This window comes from Etheostoma cragini, chromosome 2, assembly GCF_013103735.1.
Source record: "Etheostoma cragini isolate CJK2018 chromosome 2, CSU_Ecrag_1.0, whole genome shotgun sequence".
Lineage (NCBI taxonomy): Eukaryota > Metazoa > Chordata > Actinopteri > Perciformes > Percidae > Etheostoma > Etheostoma cragini.
Genome location: NC_048408.1, coordinates 24,160,374 through 24,180,123, shown reverse-complemented (window position 1 = coordinate 24,180,123; position 19,750 = coordinate 24,160,374). Strand labels below are relative to the sequence as shown.

Here is a 19,750-nt window from a genome sequence, read left to right as displayed (position 1 = left end):
TCCCTACTCTGTTAAGCGGCTTTGAGCTCGGGAAAAGCGCTATACAAATTCAATTTATTATTATTATTATTATTATTACATCCACGTAACAGGCGGGTTGCATTTCCACCGTTCTCCGCTAAGCCCACGGTTGCTTTAAGACATGCCGTTGTTCCTGGGGGCTTGGCAGTAACTAGGTACTTACTAGCTACTAGCTTCGAGCTTGTAGGACTATGTTTTAGGGGAGGCACGCATGGACAGGCAAAGGCAACCTGCTTTGCTGCAAGGTGCAATGCATGGCAGCTGTCTCCAGTTCTGCATCTATGTACCAAAATCTGTCATATGAATCTGCCATCAGGGGTTTAACTTGAGCTTGCCACAAACAGAAGGGAAGGTACTTAGATATCCTGTCATGTTTTACAGCTAGATGAAGGGCTGTCTCCTCCTTTATAGAGTTGTTTTGTAACCATAGGTGTAATTTGTCCCTCATAATAAGTCGGGTTAGATAGGTGGTATAAAAAAAACAGCAGGATTCCGAAGTACAAAAATTTGACAATTCTTTGCACCTCACAATTTACATCCCTTGGCAACATTTAGTGCCAATGCAGGAAGTTGGGTGCCTTTTATTAAAAAAAGGTGGAATCTAAAGGGTGGAGGTCAAGGAGGTGGATGAGCAAATAGGCGGGCTTTGAAGAGGGCGGACAGAGCTTGTGACCCGTCACTGATCTGCAATCAATGTTAAACCACAAGCACAATGCTTCCCTAACCATAACCAAATGTTCCATTTGCTGAACCTTACTCACAACATAGTTAATTTTGCACAACTATCTTTACTTAATCATAATGATAACACTTTACAACATTTATTGTAACACTTTACTATAAGGTACACAAAAAAGGAGTAGCTACTGTTTTTGAAAGAGTAACTAATGATTAGTTACCCTTTTTCAGAAGAGTAGTTACCTATTTTCAGAAGGGTAGTTACCCTTATTCAGAAGGGTAGTTACTCTTTTTCATAAGGGTAGTTATGAAGAAGAAAAAAGGTAACTTCCCTTTTTCTTCAAAAGGGTAGTTCTGAAAAAGGGTAACTACCCTTCTGAAAAAGAGTAACTGTAACTAAAAGGCTCCGTAGAGCTCAGGGGAAGTCCAGAGTTGATGATAATTTTCTTGGTTAGTTGGTTACTAAAAGCAACCCCTATTCATATTATATTTACTGTAGTCATTTGACCCACTATTAATTATTATTATTATTATTTGTTAGATATTTATTTGTGCAGCTTTAATAACAACCTTGCTTAGAGGCAGCCTTCTTTTTTTATAGATTTCTTTTTGAATACTTTTTATTTGTTTCTTTCAACATCCGTCTTTGTGTATAAAAAAGAGATTATAAACAAGCTTCTATGTTTTAATTCTCTTTACTCATTAAAGTTCCTCCATTCAGTGGAATGTTGTGTGTTTTTCTTTGTTTCTGTGGACTTGAGTTCAACCTTTCATTTCAACATCCCTCTGTTTATTGCTTTGTTCCTCAATACATGCCACTATGGAGTAAAATGGTCTCAGATCATCATTTCATATCAAAACAAGTGAAAAACATGAAACTAGAACAAGATCTTCTATCACGTTGCTTTCGCTACCAACTGCCAACACCAGACCCCACTTTAGTCACCGCTGGTTTCCACTGCAGTCGGGTCTGTGTTCTACATGTCACACAGCGGCTGGCTAAAATCTGACAACCCAATCAAGAGCACCAGCGGGAAGCCAGTAGCAGCTAGCCACACTCAAACTGTTATTACAGTCCAGTTAGCAGTGAAACTACAATCAAGGCTTGTGTAACAAAAAGCAACCACAGTACCTCTTTTATTTCTTTACTACTAGTGAAACCATATTTCCCCAGGTTTTTTTTTTTTTTTTTGCTTTGGTGCTGGATTGGGCTACAGATGCTGAACAAATGGCAGCTATTTTTCTAGAAATGAAGTCTGAAAATGAACAAGTGGTTCAAGTACAGGTACATGCGATTTCTTTTATGGACAGTGGGAATAAACTATCACTATCAAAACAGCCCAGAGTAGATTTGATTAAATTGTCTCAGCTCCGTAAAATAGAAGAAAGAAAGACTAAGGATGTAAGTCTACTGAAGCCAAACCTGAAACAAAAGCTGTCTTTGAGGGGTATTCTTCTTCTGCAGAGTATATATCTGGGCTTTTCCCTTGCATAGAGTGTTTGTTGCAGTGGGTGGAGGGAAAATGGAGGTTTGACTTCTGCCACCTCAGCAGTCATCCGACAAATCCATTTTAGCGACACTGTTCTTCATACTGTCGATGGACCTGCCAACCTCCCACCCCCAGCACCAATCAGAGAGGAGAACCAGTCTCATTATTCAGGACAATTAGCCAATGGGCTGGGTGTCCCCTGTCATTACTTATGGCTCATTTGGTCTCAGTCAGATGATGGTGCCATGTCCACTCAGCCTGCATGTCACTCAGGGAGGTGGGGGTGTGGGGGCTGACACAGAACGATGGGAAAGAGTACAGCCCTCTTAGAGTGTGTGCTAATGTGTACATGCATGCATTTATCTGTACCTTTGTCATTACAGGCGCTAAAACAGATGAGTGCTGGTGGAAATAAAAGGAGAGGTGAAGGCCATTTAGGTAGAGGTAACAAGGCAACAACAGTGAGCTTCATTACGATTCTGAGGAGGAAAGTATGAAACTATGGACACAAAACCATACAGAGAGAGAGAGAGAGAAAGCGAGAGAGAGAGAGAGAGAAACAAAACTGTATGCATGACTAATCCAGTTAATACTTTTCCCCCACCAGTCTGGCATGAGTGTTGTCCAGTTCTCAAAAAGTTGGATGCTCTGCTTGCGTGTGTGTGTGTCATCTTGGCCATTTACACCAGAGATAGCCTCTATTTTGGCCTCTTTTAATCCATTGTGGTTTATGTGCACAACTTTGTACATCCATTTCCGAGGGTGTGATGTGGGCAAATAAAAAGTGTGATTATATTCCCATTAGGGCTGCTGCCTGTGCATGTGTCGGAAATTAATCATCATCCAGAGAGGCTGCCAAAACAATTTAGACCAACATTTTGAAACTTTTTTTAAATTTCTGTATTTATTTATTTTGAGCAAACAACACTCTGCTAAATACATCATTTAGTACTACTGGGTTGTCCATATATTTATAAGCATTTATAATGGTTATACTGTACCTCTTGTTTAAGAATGGTGGCGGGCCGTGTATTTTACAGCTGGGCCTTCAGTTCTGTCTTACTGCAATTAAATCACCATCAAATAACCTCACCATTATACTACTAGGGCGATATCGTGTGGAATAAAGTGATTCAACACAAGGCTCAACATCTAGAGCATTTCTAAACGCTATTGCAGAGACATGAATTCATGTTGACTGAAGCCAGCAGTATGACAGGATGCTGCATCACAAATAACGCTATAGTCCAAAATAATGTAATTACCAGAGAAACAAATAATAAACTCACAACAACCAGTCCCATTTACTCAACCGACGACCACAAAGCAAGCAAGAATACTGTTAAACAAAAATAACACATTCAGGCATCCCCACAAATTCCTGACAAGCGGCCAGCAAATCTGGTCATCATTTACACCAACAGCAACCCTCCAAAGCAAACAACAAGACAAAAACTGAAAACCAAAAACTTCACTATCCTGGATGAGTTAAAACACATGGAGCGCGACACCCCTGAACCTAATGTACAGGGAATCATGGCCAATGTGAATTAAGTCAGTAGTGTTCTTGACTCTAGCCCAACATTAAAGACACATAACACTATCAACTCCAGGGTGAAGCAGAAACCGAACAGAATCAAAGACGTACTGCCTCTCAGTACAGAAACACTGCAGCTACAAGCATGGCCGACTGAACTAGGGGTACGGAGGTTGCTGCAGCACCCCCTCAGCAAAAGGTAGACAAACTACAACCATAATTAAAAATGACATGCATTTATTTGAATGAATTGATTATTGATGTTAACCTACTTCCTTTCATCACAGTTAAATGCAATTTAATTTTAAAGTTTGGTTGGGAAGAGAAAAACACATAATTTGATCAGAATGAATCTGCCAATTATGCCAAGAGAAAGGCGCGCTGCGCACCTCTGATACTCATCCAAGAGTGAAGATAGTTCCCGGTGGGTCAACAGTACTGAAGTTAGCTTGCCCGTAACACAAAAGCGCGTTTTAGGTTTCTTTATAAATCAATCACTGGCTAAAAAACCTAATGGACCTAAGTCAGAAAACTCAACAACTGTAACTGAAAGAAGTTGTAGCAGCACCTCTCCACCTGTCACTCCCACAGCTACCCTGCTAGCAACAGACAACGAGGCAGCTAACGCTTGATTTATTTTAATTTAGGGATGTGTTTTATACTCTTGTATTTTGTGGTTCAGTGTTTGAGCTTGTAGTAGACCTATTCTGTACCAGTGTCGTAGCTCTGTGCCTTTATCCTGTGTTACCCATGTCTAGCTTTGACCTGTCCAATATTTTTTAAACATGTCCAATTCTTGTTTGATCAAGGTCAAAGTCAAAGTTTATTTCTATAGCACATTTACAAAAAACAGCCCCAAAGTGCTGTACAAATATAGACAACAACATGAGATAACAGCATTATAAATAACTTTGATAATTATTGTTGATATAACTCATGATTCATATTTTCATGATTAGCTCATGTTTAGAAGTACTTGGGGTATCAGGTTATTCAAATTTGTGTAATAATTTTATCATCACAATTAATAAGGCCCATTGGTCAATATTGAGATTATTGTCTTCCTGCCCATGTGCCACGTCACAACGCTTGGCACATTGAAAAAAACAAGATTCTTTATGAGATTTTTATTTAGATATAGACAGAGTTACCTTTTTTGTTTTAGTGGTAATTCATCCATTTAAATCCAACTTGGATCAATGACATTAATCTACCCTGGAAGAGAGCCAAGACTTAGAGGTGTGTAACAGAGGTCAGGTAGTGAGTGACACTATGAAGGAAGAATAGAGTACATAATGAGTGTTTGCTACAGATTTCTTTGAATCCTTAATATGGTTTCCCATGTTCGAGACAATATTGCATAATACCTTTGGTGGGCGGGTTCCAGACAGCAGGGTCTAATCTGTAGGATTTACAAGCAGGTAAATGTATTAAATGACTCTGGTTTTCATTAGGCATGTTGCACCAAATTGTTTATCGACCCATATCTCAGCGCTGACACTCCTGATTAATGATGTTATTAAGGAGGGAGGTGCGGTGGAGGGAAAAAAGATGACAGGCTATTCTGTGATTGACCATTAACATTACCATGTTTGTGTGTGTGCATTTGTTCATGTAGTTTTGAACAAGTCCATTCTGCCACATGTAATGTGTCTGTACACAACATTAGCATTTGTGTGCGCACCCGATCACACATTTGTGCTCGCCGGTGCATTCATGCACACAGTGTCTATCAATGCCTATGAATGCATTGCTTCTGATGAACTAGTGTGTAAGTGGGTAAGAGGGTGGTAAACATACATGCACACAGTGTGTACTCACAAACTCATTAAAAAAATTCCCAGCAAAAAACATATTCTAGTCAATTAATGCAGCAAATACATATAACAAAAATCATCTCTATTCTGTATGCTACATTTGACCAAATGTAGGTGCTTTCATTCAAGGATGACAATGGTCCATTCAGCCTGGTTAGGTGTTCAGCTGGTGTTCAGAACAGCATGCTAATAATGTGATAACCACATTCCAGGGTTTTTGAAATGACAAGATGTGATCCCCAATCCTGCTTCCAGAAGAAGCACTCTCCACTGTCGCCGTAGTGATAGGGAAGGCTAGATGATGTCTCAAAATCATATGTTAGGAGTGATCAGTAGACCAGAAGCTTTGCTGGCAAAGCACTTCACATTTTTGCAGAGCCACCAGCATCACGGAGGACAATTTTTTGTGTTGTTTTCCTCCTGGTGCTCTGAGCAATCCCCATCACCCTGTCTGCTTCTGGACGGTTTCTGTCAGCCATCAGCCCCACTGGATGAAGCCCCGACCACTGGCCGTGAGCCCAGCCAGACAGAGATACTGCAGGTCTAGGTGACCTTTGAGCTGTGGCAGGCTGCAAGTCATCTGACACCTGGCTCAATCACATCTGCTCCAGGACCCATGGGCCACTGATTTGAGTGTATGCGTGCATGGCATGTGTGTAAGTGAGACAGAGAGAGAGCGAGAGAGAGAGAGAAGCAGGCTTGCCTCACTACACCTACGACGGATCCGTCGGCGGGAGGAGAAAAATGAACTAATCAGCCTCTCCAGTGGTGGAATCTCACCCAATTTATTTCCAAGCTAACAGGCATTGGTTAATGAGCTGAAGCAAAGCATCCTCTCTCTTCCGTCTCTCTCTCTCTCTCTCTCTCGCCTCCCCTCCTGTCCTCCTGTTCCATTGGTGATTCTGCGGACCAAACCAATTACTTTTGAGCGCATCCATACATGTGCACACGCATTCACATTTGTGTCCAATCACACATATTCACATTTAGCAAAAAAAAAGAATGAAATGCACACACGGTATAAATAGACGTGTAGTCACACAAACACACACACACACACACACACACACACACACACACACACGTAAGAACGCACGCCCGCACACACAAAATGTCTCTGAGTTCTTTCTTTGGTCTCCCAATTACTAAAAGTTTGTGGAAGGGTAAAATGCCTTGTATTTAGAAAAAAAACTGTGAGACCCAGACAGTGTCAGTCATTATCAAACAATTTTACCAAACATATTATCTAGTCAAATGAAAATTACACCATTTCGTTAAGGCCACGGATGCAGCACAGACAGGTCGGTATCTTGGCTGCAATGAAAAAGTGCTCGGTTTCTTGCAGATCATACAAATGCAAACCCACTGTGCTATATGCTTGTCATTGTATTATCATGAGACAATACACATTTGTATCCAGGGCTTCTAAAAATGGTTTGGTGAAGATCTTATTTTACCCACAGTTTCAACAAGTTCTTATGCACGAGCTTGTTAGAGTGCAGATATACTCACACAGTTCACACTCTACGCATTGTCATCTTGAGATCTTTTATTGTAAGATGGCAGAGTTATGTTTCAAGATACTGTGTGCTGTGACTACAGACTAGACGGTATGGTCTGCACAAACACAATAACAACTGTCTTTAGTAATCTCTGCACAGCAGTCCGACCATGTGTTGCATTTTGCATAAGGGGCAACATTGTTATGTATTCTCAACATTCATCCATCACTTCTAATGCTCTCCACATCATAAAAGGCATTGTGAAGATAGCTTGATGTATATTCACATTTTTTCTTTATCTTTTAAAGATCCCCTCCACTCAAAAACGTGTTTTTCTTATGTTTATGTCCCCTAAAATGTCTGACCTTGACTACACTGACTTGTATTTATGCACAGTTTTCACCAGAGAGGCATTTTTACATTCCTTTCCTAAAGTGATCCCATAACCTTTTCAATAATTTACCTCCTTTTACATCTTGTTTCAACCATGCACCTCCTGACCAGCGGCAAACACTTCTGGTAGAAACAAAAGCCAACATACAGAGGTACAATACATCGCTGCGCCATTAGTGTCTGATTTACTAAACAACCTTAACTGAAAAACAGAATCACTTAAGGAATTTGTTCATGGTTTTAGTATAATTCAAATATTTAAAATCTCACGTCCCCCCTTCAGTACTCCAAAGCAACCCTGGGGAACCTTTACCCCATCTGAGAAACACTGCTCTACTCTCAGATAAAGTATACATTTCAGTTTCAGTTTAGTTAATTTTGAACAATTTAATAATAACAGAAAATAAAACATTTTAGCACAATGATTCTAAATGATTCACTTGCAATTGAGGTTGCACCGTTAACTAATTACTTATTGAAAAAAAGGGATTGTAAATGAATCTTTGTGCTTTAGTAATTACAGTCATTTGATTTACTTGTTTGTGTTGCGAAATAAATATCCACAGAATATTCAATCTCAAGTTAATTTTATGGCTGTCACACATGCTGTATACTCACGTGTAATTTAACTTCTGCTTGCGTTCAAGGTGTTTTTGAATAGCAATCATGGAAATGTAGATATTCATTTACTAGTAGAGGAAAGCAAAGCACCGACACAGTGAATGAACTCCTAGAATGCACAGAACCTCACAGAATGGTTTCCCTTTTAATCATTGTCCCGTTGATGAGAATATTCAAACCAGATTTGGTCAGCACATTCAGTTCAAGCTCAGCAACTTTAAAATGTCACACACACTGGACAGTTATCACCTGAACCTGTTCCTCTGCCATCAATAACTAGAACGCTTAGGGACTCATTCCATCTATAAGGTAACAACACTATCCAACATATCATTAAAAAAGCTTGCTACAGAACAGTCTTATAACAGAACAGTGAATGGCTCGGGTGAACTTTTGAGAAAATGCAGGTGGAACCTTCCAGCAAAATCCAACATTCCTGGAACAGCAGTCCTGACATTATAGCAGGGATTTGTGAAATCTGTGGCAGTGAAAGGGGACCCAGTCTGGTTTCCAAATGGGGCAGTTAGCTGACCAAAAGCCATGGAGGAATTAAACTCTGACTACCATCCTGCAGTCTTCCAAACTTCTTTTATAGGGACCTGAGAGACGAGCGACTGGGAAAAGACATGATGTAGGAGGTGAGAGGACTGACTGTCTTATATTTACTTAAATATCACCATAAAACACGATGTATTTTATAACAGTGGATTTTCACATCCTTAGATTTTTGTTAAGCTTGTCACATACTTGTCAGTTCTTTGTCTCAGCCTGTCTCAGCCGTCTTATAAATAAAATGGAACATTTGCATTAGTGTCAGTATGAATAGTGTTATATTAAAAAGAAAAGGGGGGGACTGAATTATAGATTCACGTTCCTCCACTGAATATTAATGAACAGATGAAAATGACGTACAGTAATAGATAGGACTGGATTTTTACTCAAAACTTGAAAGAGGTGTGCTGGTGCAATTAAAAGTGACAGCATTATGCTGTGGGAAGAAAAAAGAAGTTGTTAAAATGTACATCTGTCATAAGAAAATAATCTCATGACCAAAAGCATACATTGAGCGTATGCAGCAGAAATTAGGAGTGAAGAAAAATTGATGTGTCAACTCTGATAAATCATTTTGTGATTTCAAAGGCCCTGGAGGAGTGCTTAAATGAGGTCATATGGACAGTTTATGCTATTTTTGAATGCGGAGGACGGGTTTGACATACCCTTGAAATGCAATGTGGTCAGGTGACAGGAAACAGCACAGACGGTTTGCACCTCAGTTCTCGTCTTTTACAGGGTTTTGGTATTCTCTTACCTCTCTGGTATCAATGTCTAACCATACGAGTGCTTTAACGTGTATCTCCTCATTAATCTCAGCTCATCAGCGCTAACCTGAGATCATCAGGGCCGATCAAATCGTATGCGCATGTTTGATGCAGAGTCTCAACAGAAAAGGACGAGGGTTCAAGCCCTGCAAACACCGACACCAATCCCTCGCACCTACAAGGCCCCTGCTTGTCACGATGCCATGATAAGAGTCTTTTTCTTCAGTGCTGTGGACACCAGGCAACCCCCTTGGAGTTGAGATCAGAAAGTCAGAGAGAGAGAGTATTCTGGATCATCGCAGTATATTTCTAGGATAATGCTTGAATGTCCCTCCCTTTCCGCTTCTGACGACCCGTCAGACGCCGCGTACCAAGAGCTTGGGTCTGTCCCAGGTTTCTTCCTAAAAGGGAATTTTTCCTCGCCACTGTTGCACTTGTTGCTTGCTCTGTAGGAAACTAGTACTACACCTGTTGGGTCCTTGTAAATTATAGAGTGTAGTCTAGAGACCTTCTCTATCTGTAAAGTGTCTTGAGATAACTCTTGTTATGAATTGATACTATAAATAAAATAAAATTGAATAAAAATAAAATAAAATTAGATTCTGCTCTCTGTGTGTTGTCATTGTTAAACTCTGTTTGCTTCAGAAAGTAACAAACTTTAAGCTAGCAAGCTAAAAGCTGAAAATGACAACTTTTGAAGGAAGGTTTCATTGTGCAACAAGGCAGGTCTGCTTGGTTCTTTCGGTCAATGATTGTAAAGATTTACTAAGAATAAATTTACAGCATTTATTATCAGACTGGGACGATACACTGGTAGGAGGAAATTATGTGCAACCATGTACGCAGCTAATTTAAATAGCTACAGTTACTGTATTGTGTGGAAACCTAACTTAATTTAATATTGTACGTGGTGTTTTCTTTTGCAAGGTGCATATGTTCCACCAAAACAAGGTCCTTCCCAGGATCATTTTCAGATCCACCGTCTGCGTCAAGAGCTTAACGCCGTGCAAGACAATTGTAAATGGTTTAAAGAACTGCTAAAAACCCAGATTGTTTTTTTTTCTCCTATCCTAGAATGTATATGTGGTGTAGTCAGACCTTACTCAACAGTGGTGTAAAGATAGGTCCGGCAATGCACACTAGAGGGAGAGCAGTCTGTGCCGACACAAGAGGAACAGCTCAATATTCTTTCTAAGCTGAGGAAAAAAGCAGAAAAGACAAAACATTTTTAAGCACATATGCAGTTAGACGCTGTAAAGGGTAAATTCCAAGTGATGTCTTTCAATCAATATCAAGATCTAACAGACTTTTTGACAAAATCCAAAAATTATTGAACACAGATCTTAGCTTTACGTTAACATTGTTAATTCTTGTATTTTCTACTCCGGACTTCTCCAGATTCCTTTCACACGGACACAAAAGAGAGGATTCTTTTCTGGGAGGGCATCGAAGAAATGGCAGCAATTAAAAGGCAAGTGGCTTTAACATTTCAAGGCAATCTCTGAGCGCTGCTTGGTTAGTAATTAAGTCCTCCACAGTTTTGCAGCCATTAGAGCTCCGAGCAAACCAAATGAGGCCACACCCAGCCCAGTGTGACCAGATTAAAAGGAGAGAATCAGCCCCTTGCTGCTCCCAAATGGCCACCATCGCTTCAGGCAGTCAATCAGTCTTCAATGTACAACTAGAATCACCCTCCAATCAGTATGAAAGTGGCATAAACATCCCAGTTGGCCGCTTAACAACATTCATAAAACTGTATTTACACCAAGCCATTCACAAAAAATACTGTCAAAGCTTTTCAGGAAATGGGGTCTACTTTGTTGGATGGTAAATTGCTTCTAAAAATATGACAACAATGACATTTCAGATACCATCATTACTTTTCTCTTTTCAGTTTCTCGGCAGCATCTTGCAGAAGAACAGATGTTGTGGGTTCAGATAATGTTATCTCTCATACACATTAGAAATCTCATCACCCAAAATTGACCATTCATCGTCCCGTGAACAAGGGTCCAAAAGCAACCCCGGGGCTCTGACGAGAGCAATCCTCAGTATTCAAAGAGTTTGGTAGAGGTGTCTTTTTTAGGAATGGATTAAAGAGTGTGTTAATCTGTTCTAAGGTAAACTTCAATTTTTAGTCTGCTATTGTAACATCTCTATGTATTTCTTTTGCATCCTGGTTGACCTGATCTGTTTATCAAATTGTTGTAAGTGTGTTTCTATGTTCTTCTCTGTGTTGTTTTCTTTGTCTTTGTAACTGATTCAATGTCATTGAAAATGAGGGCCGCCCCTCAATGAACTCTCAATTATAAATAGAGGTTGAATGATTGAAAAATGAGTGTTTGGTGCAGGTTTGGACCCAAAAGCAGTCAGGACAGCAAAATGCAGGATACAGGAACTGAAGGTCCTACTATATATTCTGCAAGGAAAACAAACGGGACAACTAGGAGAAGCAGCAACACAGGAAATCAAGATAAACAAACCGACAAAGAACTTAAAGAACCGACAGGTAAAAATACTCAAGAAGCTAATTACAAGACAAGGCACAGCTGGAGTTGGCAGGGAACTGGAATAAGGAGGGAAACACTGATTAGGTAACAAGACAGCGAAGACTGGCAACACAAAGGCAGGCTGACGAGGCAAAATGCAAAACATATATATACAAGGGCAGACATGCTGGAACACTTAAGGTACACACAGCACAAGCACCAAAAACTCAAACACAATGAATGAAACAAGGAACAAAAAACAGGAAACCCCAAAACACAAAATCCTCTAGAGACTAACGTAAATGAAACGTAGGAAATTACTAAATAAATGTATATAGAAATACTGTCTGTTTTGGATTTGGGAAAATGCATACTCCAGCAAATGTTCCCCTAGATAGTGTTACAGGAGGGTTTGGAGAGTTACTTTAGAAATCTATTCTAATCCAATTAGTAATTATCTGTGAAAAAAACTCTAGTCATTACTGCTAATAATCCCCAATTTTTACTAAATGTTTTGGTACTTTGATTATGTCTTTTTTCTATAACCTTAACAAAATACCTTTTACCTTTTTCTATATCCCAATTACATAACGAAATTTGTCCCTCCCCAAGCCTGGTCACCAGCTAGAACTGACAGGCCCGCTTGTTCCACCACTGTCTAAAATTAAAGTACTATTAAAAAAAAAAGATATCAGGTGGCAAATCGCCCCCACCATCATTATGTAAACTGCATATGTGAAAACGTAAAGACTTGGTTTAGCTAATAATCAATTGACAGAAAATAAACAGATTTTTTCCTCATCTGTTCCACTGTTGTCGTTTACAGTGAACATATCACACAAGCACAGTGTACAGCATCAGTGGTATCGAGTCCAGTTCTTTCAATTTGTTTTCCACTTCCCCTGAAGAAATATGACGCAAGCCTACTTAGAGGGAAGCAAGGAAAACCCTTTCATTATCCCCGGTGTCTGCGGTGTGGGAGAAATCAATAGAAGTGTCCATGCTGGATTCATCTATATTCTACTGTGTGAACCTAATACCCTCACATGGGGAAAGCAAGATGAGTGGGTGGTTTGAGGGGAAAAGGTGAGGGAGACTCAGAGGCAGGGAGAGGAACTGGAGGGGAAAAGGAAGTTAGAGACGGAAAGGTCATGGAGTTATTTACACACAAAGTTTGTGGTGCACTCACACAGGTTGGAGTAACTTAGTGAGGTTAGAGCGACTTTGGGGAACTTGAGAGACTTTAGATGCTGCTGCGATCAGTGGCTTCACAAATATCACTTGTGCATCCTGCTGAGCTGCAGAGGAAAACAAACCTCCTAGTTATCTCCCAAGTCTAAGTGATATAAATGGAGACAAAAGCATCTGTGACTTTTTTAGGAACAAATCGAAGAGCAACATAATGCTGTTGGAGACGCGCGAGATACAACAACGGACATTTCTACTGTGGAAGTCATGATAACGAGGCACTTTTTTCAACCTCTGTGAAAATCACCCCCCACACACATACACACACAATCTAACAACCATATCACCTGTCAGTGGGAGCCTCATTAAGCTGACAGGTGCTGTCCTCTCAGGGCAGGCCAAGACGTCAGAGTCCTCTCCTTCCTGTCATGACATGATGGATCTCTCCACCACTGGCTGCCAAGCCGCCAATCAAGTCCACCTTCCTGTGGGCGTCCATCAGGAAACACTCCATAAGCATCCTGTTGATTTTATTTGTATATATCCACCATCGCCGTTCACGTCCAAATCTGACTGCATGTCGACAGGACGATCAAGATTGGCTCTATTAGCAAGTTCTTCCCTGTCTCTCACTGTCAACATGTAAATGGATGTACTATTTGTGTTGAAACAACGGCTTTTCACTCCACTATATACTAGCATAGCCTGGCGCCAGACGTCCCACCACCTGCGCCTCTAATTTGTTTAGTGATCCATATAGGTCTGGTGTTATGTCCATTGACAGCTGTTTTCCTATTTGGAAAACATCCCACCAATTAGAGCTTAGTACAATTAAGAATGGCAAAGCATCATCTTAACTGGTTAGCTATCTATCAACTCCACCTCATCCTCCACACTCCACCATAAATAAATGACAAGGAACATTTGTTATTCTGGTTTTGCACATTACCACTACCTATTGAACTACCAACGACTTTCCAACTATAAACCAAAGTCTCTCTATCGGTGCATCCCTACTACACATTGTTGGTACAAATACATTTCGGTACACATGACAGCATTGGCTTTCATTAAAATTCCATAAAGGTTTTGGTATCTTCTCCTTTGAGGAGAACCAGTAACTGTGTCAACACTACTGATGATTGAGCTTGATCGGACAGCTGTCATACAGGGAAATACAGGAAAGATTGTGTGCAGTGTTGTAAGTTGATTGTGGGAGGCGAATAGTTTAGTGGTCACAACAACAAAATCCTCTTGTAAAATCTATCCCAATCATAAAGAGATGTACATTGAGACAATGACTTAAATAAACCTTTTTAGGCTTTTAGGCAACTTTTTGGGTTGTGTAATGTCTAACACAGAATAATACAATATATTAAAAAAATTAAGAGTTTAGGACTAAAATGGTCAACAGTACAGTTTGTTAAGAAAATGCATGGTTGGATAGATGTTGAGTTCTTTTGAAAGATCTTGCTAGTTGTATGCTTCAAAAACCACGACCTATTGACAAAAGTCGTGCTTCATTAAGTGTTAAGTGTAGTGCGTTAGATCAATTTCACAAAATTGATTTGTGGCTTCTCTAGTTAGGCCTAATGAAGTTGGTTGTTGTGTGCACTCACATAATGTGTTGAGTAGAGAAATGCAAAGCTCAAATCGTCAATGTCAAAGAAAACATGAGAAAAGAAGATGATGTTGCCTTCACGGACAAGAAGAGCTCACACTGCTGTTCCATGAAGTTAACAAAATAATCATCAATAAGCCTGCTGAGTTGTAGCTTAATCAACAAATCCAGGCATGCAGCCTCACATTACATTTCCAACACCATAAATGACTGATTGCATGTTGTATTACTCATGATTTAACTAATTTTACAGTATTCAAGATTTTTTTTGTAGAATTGATTTATTTAATTGTTGATGTAACCAGATGACCAAAACAGAGCCTGTAGAGTAAATATGAGACTTTGGACATCCCAATGAGAGCTAATGTTGCTCTGTGTCTGTAAAGTGTGTAAATAAGCAACTTCTTCCTAACACATTGGTGAAACAAAATATATAAGGGGATACAGGTCATAGTTCTACAGCTTGTTGGCCCCAAAAAGCTTTTTCACAATGTGTACGTATACTTACTTACGTACTAGTAACTGGAGGCTGTGAAGCTACGTAACTGATATTAACGACACAAAGCCGTTATATACATAAATTGTAACCTTTCACTAAAATGCTAACAGAGCTAAGAGGCTGAACACACAGAAGCCCCAGGACAGACATTATTATCCAGCATCAGTTGACTACCTATACAGAGACATATGGGAAATAAAGTTGTGTCATTTGCTGAGTCTTTCATTCAAACACATCTCCTGAAGCCCATCAAGACATCTCACAAAGTAAAAGAACAGAGGCATTGTCAGCCTTGGTGATAACAATCTCAGACACCAACATTCCTGTGTGTCCCTCTCTCTGTCTGTATCGTCAAAGAGCAGCTGGTGGCAGGCGGTGCCCCGTTGAGATGTGTGTCTGTCCGGCAGAGCCATTCGACAGCAGACATCTACTGTAGCACACAGAGGCTTGGCCAACTTGTACCAATTTAATGCTGACTGCTTTCATATGCGAGTCCCAGCGGTGACCCAGTGACCCCGGCGCTACAGAGCAGGGGACTGTTAATAGCTTGGTAGACATAGGTAATGAGGTTATCAATTAGAAGGAGACTTGCTCTCATTTGTCCCTGTTATGATGTCGTGTTTTCAAAAGAGCTTCTGGGGAAGGGATTTGTAATTGTCATTTCATTAAAGGATTCAGAAGCCGGTGCTTCATTATGGGTTGTTTTGTTGTGAGCAGATGTTTCCAATATGGAGAAGGTTTCAGGATTTGCACAATAAATTAAAATTACCCAAGACAAGAAAACATATGATGATGGCCCATTATTCTAAGAAAGATAAAATTGTAGATCAGGAAGTTTGGATAGTTTATTTGCGTTCTGGTCTCATCCTCATGCACATGCAAAGCATACGTTAAGGTTTGGGTGACCTGCCTATAATGGTGTGACTGTGTGTGTGTTATAGGAGGTCACTCAGCATTCCTCCCAGCTGCTGGCCAGCGGCTGTAAGCGTGAGGGTCCCAGGAGGTGAATAGACATAGAAACAGCCCAGGCCAGGGATCTTATTCTCTCTCTGCATCTAAAGCCTCAGAGGCCATGTATTATTCACATAGAAATGAAAGACAAGGGATGAGCTTTTGCATGAGGGATGGCCAGAAGAAAATAGAGAGAGACAGAGAGATGTGAAGATGACAGTTCTTTGGGGATAGGAGCGTGTGAGAAAGAGATAAACTGATGGAAGGGAGGGACATAGACATTAATTACCAAGATCAAAAGTTCAAAAGTAGGATATAGATAACTTGGTATTAGAAAAACAGGGTGCTGTTGAGAGCAATCGGTCTGTAGCAAACACTTGAGCGTTTCATTTCACTGATTTGCACACCTTCAGTCAAATGGGAGGAACTAATCAGTAAAATCACTGCTCTTGTGTTCGGCTCCAACACAATCCTCCATAAACATGATTTTAATGGCACAGAGTTGGAGACCGCTGAGCTCGACAGTAAACGCTGCTTTGATTGGGATAGTTATTTGGAAACTTTAGTAGTTCATGAAAAACCTGCAAGAATATGGCTGAAAACTCACTTTGTACTTCCATATTCTTATAAACAAGGCAAGTTTGAAAGCAGCAATCAACAACATTTTATATTAACAATGAATCAAATTTAAGATTTAGGATTTAAGATAGTAATTACAAAATTCTGCAGTTCCCCTCAGCCATGCAAAGCTTAGTGGTGAGTTTCAGCTCATTGTTTAGCTGTCTGGCCCGCAATTTTATAATATACTATTTAATACAATTTAATAAAACTCCAAACACTCACTGTATGCTACCTGCACATCACCAAACAGCAAAGTTAGCAACTAGCTGATGAACATAGCAGATCATTTAGCAGCTAAAGAGACAGATATTCCTCTCAAGGCCAAAAACATAGGTCAAAGCGTAAATATTTGACCAAGTGCTCAGAAACACAACTCCAATTGGATGCTAAAGTTGCTCTTTAACTGCTGGATGTGTAAATATGCTAACAAGTCCGCCATATCAACTTAAAAGGTAATGATATGCCAGTGTTGTGTTCACAGCTTGTTTCTACTGCCCCCAAGTGGCCAAAAACCTGTTATTGTAGGTTTCAGATGGTGCATGTAGTCTTTTATGGAGCCATACTTCGACTTTTTGGGTAATACTAGAAACTAGAGCTGAGTATCGTTAAAACTTTGATACCGGATCCTGAATTATACTTTTGTCAATACCAATTTCATGAAATCTATTTTGACAAAAAGAAATTAAATATTACAGCAAAAAAAAAAAGAATTTCAGCTCCTGCTACGTGAGCCTCGTGTCTGTGTGTATAACGTAGAGCTTAAAACGCATGCTTCGACGTGTAAGGTTAAACAGCCAATCACCAGTGTTATATTGGTTGAAGGTTGCTGCAATGCTCATTGGCTCACTGACGCTGATGATATTTACTCCTTAGGTACTGAAATTTGGTATTGAATGACGAGGCATTTATCGATACTTAGGAGACAATTTGGTTGATGCCTTAAAAGTATCAAATGCGGTACCAAGCCCTAGTTGACACCACTCATGCTCGTATGCCAAAAAAGTTGCTACAGTCAGGAAATGGTTAGATCATAGCAAGCGAGAAACTGGAATCGTAGGGAAACAGCTGTTTAAAAGTTAGTCTATTAGTAAGTAATTCTTCAAATTGATATGTATCTTGGTTGTTTAATCCACACACAAACAGAAATTTAAAACAAGTTATGGTTTTACATGTAGTGACATGTCACTCTGTTTTTTGTTAGATCTTCAGATTGTGCCAGAAGATTTGACTACTCCTCCACCACCACCACCAGTGCCCATTGGGGATCCTGTGCTATTCATTGGATTGCCATCATCTCCCTTTCTTTACTGTCTCAATATATCTTGCTTTACATTTCTAACTGATCTCTTCTTCTTATGGACTGCCAACACATTCAATAAGAAGAATATATCTTGCTTTACATTTCTAACTGATCTCTTCTTATTGAATGTGTTGGCAGTCCATTGTTTGCAAGCATTCATGAAGCTCCAGCTCTATCCCAAATGGATGCTGTATTATGCTCTAGCGCTACAGATGCAGTGTCTTATTTCTGTTTATAGATATTTCAGCACAGCGGGCATTATTTAAAATACAGCCTGGTGGCTTGGAGATACCACCAGTTGTCACAGCTTTGAGTGTGCACACTAAATATATTTATGTCTCCAAATTAATGATGCTTATGATTTTTTGATGGTAAAAAGCTACACACAGTGCATTTAAATTCGGACAGTGTTCCATCCGTGTGTCTTCCCTCATGCACAAATTCCTCCCACACTAGCTTACCCATTCCCACTGTGTCATCTCTTCATCCTCGGGCTAACCAACAGTGGAGGTCAGTGAGGATTTGTGTGTGTGTATGTGTGTGTGTGTTCCAGTCTAACAGCCTCTCTGTTGCACAGCCACATCTACACAGCTCTACTAATTGTATGCACCGCACACCTATCAAATTAAATTTTCACACAAAACCCTCTTATGCTATCACTCGGCTGACTATTCACCCACTTAATTAATCCAATTAATCAGAAAAGGTATATCTGACTAATCAAAACATGTGTGTCATCTCTGGCGGCATCATTGGTATCCACCCCTGCTCAGCAAAGTGTGAAGGGTGAGACAAGGAAACTTTAATTTGGGTTTTCCTCCTCGTTTCATTACGCCCAATCAGATTTTCCAAAGCCTAACATTGCAGCTATAGATTATATAGCTTGTTTTGATCAAATGGTGCTGACACGTGTGAAATACTGTCTTCGAGTGCAAATGACGTCTTGTTTGTTTGTTTAATGTGTGGCGTGGCTGTGCCTTGAAGCCAACTGATAAAAACCTCATTAGAATAGTGTTTTCATATTCGCTGGCTGTGTAAAACATAGATAACAAAGGCAGAACACAGATTTCACAGGACATTTTTGGGAAACCATGCGAAATATGAGACACAGTTGAATATGATGAATAACTTTGCTCATAAATTAAGCAAAAACTTTGATTTAAAAATCACACGTTTCAAACCAGAACTGTTCATTTGGTCTATCACTATACTGTGAATTAAGTCAGGCCCACACCTGGTCTGGAAGGGCAGCTTTAATGACTGCTTGAGCATTAATCAATACTGGTAGTGCTGCAAGCTGATGTTAAATATTTAACATTCAAAGCTCATCCTACTGATGTACTAAGGAATAGTCTCAGCATATGGAAGCCCTTGGGTTAAGGCTTTCTCCGGGTTGCAGCAGCCATGGCCGTCTCTTTTGCCCTCCTCCACAACGCGACTTTGCTCAAGGACTTTTAAAACTTGAGTCTGATCAACTTCTCCCCCGTACACACCCGCACCAGACATTGCTCTCCCCTTTCTGTCTCACTCTTTCTCCCCTTTCGTCAAGCTCCGTTGATTGTACAGATGACAGTATGGACTTCTGTACCAGTGTATCGGAACCAAGAGCTGAGAAGAGCGATGAGCTAAGGGAGAGGAGATATAAGACAAAATGAGATGGATAGAGTAAAACGGAGAGGGGGAGAGGGGGAGAGAGAGAGAGC

General features: G+C 40.1%; 1 long non-coding RNA gene across 1 annotated transcript in view; it reads left to right on the top strand.

The window, feature by feature from the left end:
• The window catches only part of LOC117956032, an 18,483-nt gene extending 7,638 nt beyond the window's left edge, over positions 1-10,845 (top strand). The window contains exons 2-3 of the long non-coding RNA XR_004659170.1: positions 2,608-2,612; positions 10,777-10,845. This is a non-coding gene — a long non-coding RNA (uncharacterized LOC117956032). The remainder of the gene's footprint in view (positions 1-2,607; positions 2,613-10,776) is intronic.
• Positions 10,846-19,750: the final 8,905 nt, after the last annotated feature.